Below are 8,487 nucleotides of genomic sequence, written 5' to 3'. Positions count from 1 at the left end.
AAAGAAATAGAAAAGGTAACCTCAGTGTTAGAAGAAAGAGCATAAGAAATTGATACATCAGTCAAAGAAACTGTTGTCTAAAAAAATTTGTACACAAAAAAATCTAGGAATTCTAGGATACCACGAAAATACCTATGCTAAAAACAAAAGGAATGGAAGAATTTGAAGAGTTCTATCTTCAAGGACAAGAAAATACGTTCAACAAAATTATTAGAAAACTTTTTGAAAATGAAGTACGAGATGTTTATAAAAGTACAAGAAACTTAAAGAACACAAATTAGATTGGAAATAAAAGAAAATCCTCCTGCCACATAACTATCAAAACACAAAATTTACAGAATAAAGAATATTAAATGTAGCAAGCAAAAAAGGCCAGGTGCTATACAAAAGAAGACCTATCAGAATTACACCCAACATCTAAACAGAAACTTTACATGTAAGAAGGACCTTGTCAGATTGCTTGCAACCTCTAAAACACCACAAATGTCAAAGTCAACTAGTATACCCAACAAGAATCTCAATCATCCTTTGTGGAGAAAACAGGGTAGTTCCAGAAAAAATCCAAATTAAACAACATCTATCCAAAAATCCAGTGATACAGACAAAACTAATTGATAATTGCAACCAAAGAAGTGTAAGTACATTCAAGAAAACACAAAGAGACAAGTAATGTCATATAAGCAAAAACAAGGAAGCAAACACACTCACCACCACCACCATCACCATTACCACCACCCTACCACCACCACCACCACCACCACCCTACAACCACCACCACCTCAACCACCACCACCACCACCACCACCAACAACAACAACAAAAACCCTCATGATATATCAATAACATACCTCGATATAAACTAGCTTAATTCCACCCTTAAGAACACAGGCTAAGAGAATGGATGGAAAAACAGGATCTATCATATTGTTATATACAAGAAACATACCTCAGTAATAAAAGTAGACATTAGCTCAGATAAAGAAATGATGATTTTTTTTTTTACCTAAAGAATAGTCCCAAGATGAAAGCTGCTGTAGTCATTTCTCATGTCTAGCAAATAGACTTTCAACCAAAATTTATCAAAAGAGACAGTGAAGGACACATCATCACTTTCAGAAAAGAAATGTTGCTAAAGCTTAATTCACATATCTAATCCTGTTGTGGATTGCCCTGCTGATGTTTGTATTCTGATGTTAATTTTGCTTACTCAAGAAGAGCTGCCCTTGATGTGGAGTAGATCACATACTCAGTTGATTTCATGTGAACCTTCCCCTATTTTAAGTGGTCAAAAAAAAGGCTACAGCCTATGACTGGGCAGTTGAAGTGAAATTTTGGGCGGGAGTTTATAGAGTGCGGCAAGATAGGGAGTAAAAAGGAAAAAGCCTGAAGAAGGGGAGGTGGGAGGAACATGGAGCAGAACCACATGGTTCTGAGAAGCTACAAATAGCAAGGGATCCCATAGCTGGGAAAGACAGTAGTGTATTGACAAATGTGACTAATCTAGGTGTACAGTTTTAAATATTGTAACTGAGTTGTGTGTTTTTGTATGGGCTTATTTTGCTTGGAGATTTACTGCAACAAATTGGTGCCTATCATATTGATTAGAACCCAACTAACCTCAGAAAAAGGTCCAGTGCCCCTTCCAGCACCAAAAAGTTACATCTGGGTAGAAATCTAAAGCTTTCAGCAATGTGTGAATTGAAATCTGACTGGGTATCTGGGGTATACAGAGATCTGCATAGTGGTCTGCTCCCCATTCCCCAAGCTGACAGCTATAGGGAGGAGCATCACCTCAGGCTGGAGCTAGATTTGAACAGGGTGGTTGTCAGATTCCCTGGGAGGGCAAGGCTATTCTGTATTTCAACTTCCTGCAAGGTAGGAGGTACTTTCTGACAGACACAGTGAGTTGATTAGGCATCTACAGAAGAGGAAGTCTTTCCCTGCTAGCTCCTCTGTATCCCCCTTGTCTACACAGGACTAGAGGACAGCCAGACTTGCTCTTCTGAATGTTTCAGGCTACTTGAGATCAGCACACAGGCTGCTAGCTGCAACCCAAACAGAAGAAAGTGGTCCTGCTCAGAAGCACTGCAGTCTGTTGAATATCTATTGTCAGACACTCACTGCCAATAAAAAAAAAAATGGAGAGGACTGAGGTGTTCTGAATCTTATAGCAGAGGGGAAAAAAAACACACAAAGGCTTCGAGACCATTTAATAAGTATTATACCTTGATTATACATACATACATGAAATACGTATATACATACATACATATATATAGATGAGAAACGTAATAAATAACGTTATGTGATAATAATTCGAACAGTTTGACAGGAATAGATTTAAATAAATTAGACACTTTGGAATTTATTATTAATGCAATATTTATTCTCTTGATTTACTGTGTCTTCTCATAAAACAGTGTCCTAGGTAAAAAAGTATGTGCCTTAGAAAACAAATTAGAGCAAACACTTGAAAATTTCATAGATGAGATTGAGCAACAGATAGATAAACTTAAAACTTTGCAATATGGCCTAGAGAGAACACTAGAAAACAATGTCCAGGACAGTATAGTGTCCCGCGCGCGACTTTCCGCCGGCAAGAAGCACGCGAGACATAGAAATTCTTGCTATGAGTGATACTTTATTCCTATCTCATGGAGAAGCCCCGCGCGCCAGCCAGGCGTGCCTATTTAACCCTGGAGCACGCATCCACACCTGATTGGTTGCTTACTCATGATCTCATCAGGCACGCCCCGGAATGGGCAAAGACCTGGCAGGAAGGCACTCTTGCACATGAGCACAGTTAACTACCTGAAAGGGGGGGCCGGCTGGAGCGGCGAAGGTTGGAGCCATCTTTCATTGGCGGAGTCTATCCTGACCTACCACGTGGGGCGCAGTGGAAGACAGCGCCAACTAGTGGTGACGAACGTATTGCGGCCCTCTACATCTCACCCTTATAATTATAATTTTATAGCAGAAATGATCACCCTATCGCGTGCAATGAGGAAACCTCAGCGATGTGCAAGGGCTGATCAAAGGAACACTGAGTCTCTCTCAATCCAAGTGTAATGGATCCACAGATCCATGGGGTGTAGGAGCAGAGAACTCAGATACAGAGAGTATCCCTCTCCTCCCAGTGTAATGGACCCACAGATCCATGGGGTGCAGGAGCAGAGAACTCAGATATAGAGAGTATCCCTCTCCTCCCAGTGGATTGGACCCACAGACCCATGGGGTGCAGGAGCAGGGAACTCAGATACAGAGTAAATCCTGAACAAGATAACCAAATTCCAGGTGAGGCCCTTTGTACAATGGCCACAAGTGCTTGAGTGATAACGGCCTTGTCACGTTACTGTTGAGATCCGAGTTTGTAAACCAACCATGGTATGAATACTGATCTACAGCATAGGGCTGTATCAGACAGAGCCACTCCCGATAAGTAGGGGGCACCTCATATGGTCCTCCTCAGCTGTTGCCACCAAGGGCCGTGGTCAAGCCACTCCTATAATGAAATTTAGAATTTCCAATTGTTAGTAACTACTCCAGAAAGTTCACCCACTGTACTTGTCTAACAATAGATTGGGGGAGGATAACTCCAGACACTGCAGACACAATGTCTGCAGCAGTAATGGCTGCTACAATAGCAGCGAAAGTGTCAAGGTCTTTTCCAGGACAGTTCAGGATCAGTCATTTTTCTCTGGAACAACCAGCAGACAATGGAACCAATTTCTGAGATCTGTATGACCAGGACAGAGTTCTCTAGTCACTGTAGCTTTATATAGGTGGCTTTCTGTGAAGCTACAGTCTGTAAAATGACAACACCAGTTACCAGTTAAGGCAGCAAGAGTCACCAGGGAAATGAAAGGACAGGGGTAACAGCTGGAGTCCAGTCTTCTCCAGGAAGCAGCAGTGTACAGAGTCTGAGCGTAGGCCACAATGGGACGGGAACACACGCAGCGGTAACACTGACTGCAGCAATGGCAAAATCTCTGTGATGACAAAGGATGAAGGGGCATCTTCTATCTTCCTGTCAGGGCAGAGGAATGACTCCAGGGACCCGAACCACGAGAGCTGAATCTTCATGCTCCCAGGATCAGCATGTCTCACCAGACACTCAGGCAGCTGGCACACTCCTGCAGCATCCTGTAGAAAAAACACAAACATTCCCTCTTCCCCATATAAAATATCTGGACAGGAACATGTCAATAAGTGGATCTCTATTTCACCTAGGCAGAAGTATGTCTAGTTGTAGGGTGCCATAAACTTTGGCATCCAAAATTTTAAAACTGAAATAAAAGGAGCATTATTTAGCATACAGGGATAACTCCCCCTTTTTATTTATTAAGATATAGTAAAGATATTATTTATTAAGGTAAGTTCTCGAGGATTAAGTTGAGGACACTGAGCACTTGTATTTATAAATTGACTTGTATACCAAATTATCGTTTCTAGCATAATTGTATTGAATATATAAAGAATGAGATTTTTTTTTCACTAATTGTTCTTATGTAAGGCCTATAATCTGTCTGGTATCTTGTCCTCCCTTGTTAAGGAGCCCAGGCAATCCAGTTTGAGTTTTTAAATGTCCTATAAAGGAACAGTATTTAGTGCTCTTAACCACTAAGCCATTTTTCTAGCACCTCACAAACTTTATTTACCTAAACATAAGCATTAATTAGAAATGTCAAATCTTGTAAATATTGTCCAGATTCAGTCTTACTAGAAATCTCTGAGCTGGCAGGGTGAGGCTGGGAGTTGAAAGTAAACAAATGGAGTCTTCCTCTTTTCGTGAGGGTGTGTTATCAACTCTATTACCATTTGTAAAGAGCTGGGTCTATGGTTTTGTTTAGTTGTCTGAGCCAGAGCACTGAAAGGACAGTGAGTTGTCAGACAATTTACATTGAAATCACTCACTGATTTTAAGTAGAAAACCTGTCTCCAATAAAGCATTAAGTAATAGAAATCAATTGTAAACCACAAACCACACATTGGCTATCAGTATATGAATAGAAAACTTGATCTTTTAACATTTTAAAAACAGCGGCTAAAGCATGGAATTAAATAATCTGTATTGAAGCAATAGAAACTCAAAGGAATAAATAAGTGATCCAATCATACCTGTAGCCTTTTCATTAGATGAACCACCTATAAATGTACTAAGCGCATTTCCTATGGGTTGTACACACAAATATGTAGGAAGTACAAAAGCATGTAAAGAGGAAAATTATCAATTTTGTCTGAAAATTTTGTATTTGTAATAGGCCAAATATCAGTATTTAGTAATAACCAATTAACTGTTGTTTGGAAATAAGATATGTTTTACCAGTTTTCTTTTCAAACTACTTCTATGACTCCAGTCCACAACTCTTTACTAACACAGCTGAAGCTTTATCTCTTTGTGCATAACAAAGACCTAAGTCCTCTGGTAAGGTGAGGTACTTAGCCAATTAACATATCTTTAGAAGCTTAGAATTAGCTTTAAATATTCTTATCCAGAGTAGTGTAACAGCTACTCCCCAAATATTAAAGCTCATTTTGAGAGCAAAGGTTTGTAATAAAAATTTCCATATACATTGAAAGATTTAAGTTCTAACTTCTTACACTGAAGAAGCAACAAAATTATATAATATAAGGCTTTTAGCCATTCTTAATGATATCACTTTATGGGCTCTCTAAAACTATAAGCAAGCTCACGAAATGAAAACTCACAATTGTTATGACGAAAACAAATTGTATAAAATCAATCCTCTAAATCTGTCTTGAAATGGCAGTTGGAGTAAGGAAACTGGCTGTAATGCTCTCACAAGTTCTAAAACCTCATCAATCCTTATAAATCCTGTAACAATCTCTACCTGTTTGATTTTTCCTTAATTAAAAATAAGTTTGAGTTAGTCAATGTAACACTGGCAATCCTAAATCACAATCTTTAAGTTCTCTTTGTAACACCAGAACACAGCCACGAGGTCACCTGAGTTCTGAGTATGTGACTAGGCAGCTGTTCTCTGGGCAGTGGAAATTAGCATTAAAATACAGATAACTTCTGGGCAAGCAACAGCTTTGGAAAGCAAAACTTGCTAGGCAGCTGTTTTTGGGGCAGTGGAATTAGCATTAAAATACAGATAACTTCTGGGCCAGCCATGGCTTTGGAAAGCAAAACTCAACCCCCAACAAACAATCTAGTCTCCAAGGCACCCCAGGTCTATCTATTATGTTACAAAGTTTGACTGTCAATTCTTACATTTGGACGCACAATGGTGTGGTCTCCAATACCTCAACAAGGGACAATGTCCTAAATTCTTTTAGAAGCCTGGTTTCTAGGATAAGAGTTCCATAAAAATATTACCTCAATTTAGACCTGTTTCCCTGGGTTGGCTCATGTCACATGTTATCTAGAATGACTCCATCCAGATTACCAGCTTTATGTCAACTTTCTGTTACCAATATTATACCCTTATAACCATATCTAATAACTTGAAAGCCAATAGTCCACAACCAAGGCAAGCAGAGCATATTTATACATTTAAAACCAATGAGAAACAAAATTGAAGTGGCTACACCTATCTTTAATATATAGACCAAACATCATTTTTACCCTTTTACCTATAATTTTAAGAGAAGCACCTTGTCACCTGTTGAGTCAAGTAATAAGTTAGGGATTTTTTTTAAGAGAAACAGCTATCAACTCTTGTATGAAGAAGCTGTTGGCGCTTTTAAGATCAGCTCGTGTAGACGCTTAGCTTCTGGTCAGCTTCTCCAGCTAATCTAGACACCTGGCTCCAGGCACAGGGCTTTAAAAACCTGATTGAAACTTTTTTATTCATTTGTTCCTTTTTGAAACGAGTTAAAACCAAGTCAAGGTGCGCACGACCGGCAGATAAAGTTTTTACCATTTTTTCTTTTGAACATGAAACATAAAACTTTTAGACAACGAGAAACAAAAACCACAGACATACACTGACAGACATGGGGACATCCTGGTGCACCAGAGACAAACAATAGACAAAGAGGGGAAAAAGCCAGATGGTGTTCACGGCGACTATCCATCGAGTGGAGCTGATATGGGCGATGGATTGTCTCAATTTCTGGACTAGTCCACCAACGTGTTGAAACCCAATTCTGTAAGACACTGAGAGATATCTGAGCAGTATGACCAACATTCGCCAATGGTATGGAAGTGAAACACAGCCCTGAGTATTTTTACTCACAACCCAATTACATTAACTCTATCAGGCTGTGCACGGGCACTGAGATGTCCTTTTGTTTGATTCTCCTGAATAAATTTTCAGGCGGTCTGCCTCTATCAAATCTGATCAGTATGGCTCTGCCAAGCTGTCGCGTCAGCGCCCGGACGCCGCAGCGTCCCCAGAGCCGGCGCGGGAGCTTAACTACACCTTTCATAAGCACTAAGACAAAGTTTTTCTCCCAAAATACTGTGTTCTGTTTATCTCCTCCCTTGTTCTCTCCCGGGGCGTTTTTTCCCCACTCTCTCTCTCCCTCGGATCTAAAGTCCTCGAGAGGGTCTCTTTTCTTAAGTGCACTTTTTCCCTTAAAAATCTTTAATTCGTTCTCTAACTCTGTTTCTGATGCACTGTCTCTCCCTTCCCCCAACGCTCTCCGCTTTGCTGTTATAGCTGAGCAGTTCCCACGCGACCTCCGAAGCCGTTTGGCGGTAGCTAGAAACTCAAAGGTCAATAGAAAAAGCCCGAGGGTTGCCAGAGCAACCACAGCGGCACCTGCCGCGTCCGGCAGGGGACTGAGCTGGAGCAGATCAAGGCTAGCCATGGTCTCTCAGAGTTTTTTACCTGTATTCCATAGCTTCTGAATTTCTTCCGTGAAACGGAGGCCTCTCGTAGCGCCGGCGATGTTTTTGTCCCGGTTTCTCGGCACCAAATGTCCCGCGCGCGACTTTCCGCCGGCAAGAAGCACGCGAGACATAGAAATTCTTGCTATGAGTGATACTTTATTCCTATCTCATGGAGAGGCCCCGCGCGCCGGCCAGGCGCGCCTATTTAACCCTGGAGTACGCATCCACACCTGATTGGTTGCTTACTCATGATCTCATCAGGCACGCCCCGGAATGGGCAAAGACCTGGCAGGAAGGCACTCTTGCACATGCGCACAGTTAACTACCTGAAAGGGGGGGCCGGCTGGCGCGGCGAAGGTTGGAGCCATCTTGCAATGGCGGAGTCTATCCTGACCTACCACGTGGGGCGCAGTGGAAGACAGCGCCAACTAGTGGTGGCGAACGTATTGCGGCCCTCTACAGTATAGGTCAAGATAAGAAGTTCAAGTTGGTGAAGAAGAAAATTAAAGAAGATACAAAAATGACAAGACCTTCATGCTCATGGATTTGTATCATTAACAGTGTAGAATAGGTCATCTTCTTAATAGCCATCTATAGATTCAAAAAATTTCCCATGAAAATTCCAACATGGTTCTTTAAAGCCTTTGACAGAGCAATTTTCAAGTGCTTACATAAAAACAGAA

The 8,487-nt window shown here is 41.0% G+C and overlaps 1 long non-coding RNA gene across 2 annotated transcripts; it reads right to left on the bottom strand.

Moving 5' to 3' along the window:
- Nucleotides 1-2,195: 2,195 nt before the first annotated feature.
- LOC134485096 (uncharacterized) lies at nt 2,196-8,259 on the bottom strand. Of its 2 annotated transcripts, none has more exons than XR_010062958.1 (2): nt 7,803-8,259; nt 2,196-7,126 (listed from the first exon to the last, which is right to left on the bottom strand). It is a non-coding gene; the product is annotated as an uncharacterized LOC134485096 (long non-coding RNA). The 2 variants fall into 2 exon arrangements; XR_010062959.1 differs by having other exon boundaries at nt 2,196-7,116.
- Between the last annotated feature and the right edge of the window lie 228 nt (nt 8,260-8,487).

The sequence above is a fragment of the Rattus norvegicus genome, chromosome 1 (assembly GCF_036323735.1).
Source record: "Rattus norvegicus strain BN/NHsdMcwi chromosome 1, GRCr8, whole genome shotgun sequence".
Taxonomy (NCBI): Eukaryota; Metazoa; Chordata; class Mammalia; order Rodentia; family Muridae; genus Rattus; species Rattus norvegicus.
The sequence above is the reverse complement of the archived record's forward strand: the minus strand, read 5'-3'. Positions and strand labels throughout refer to the sequence as shown.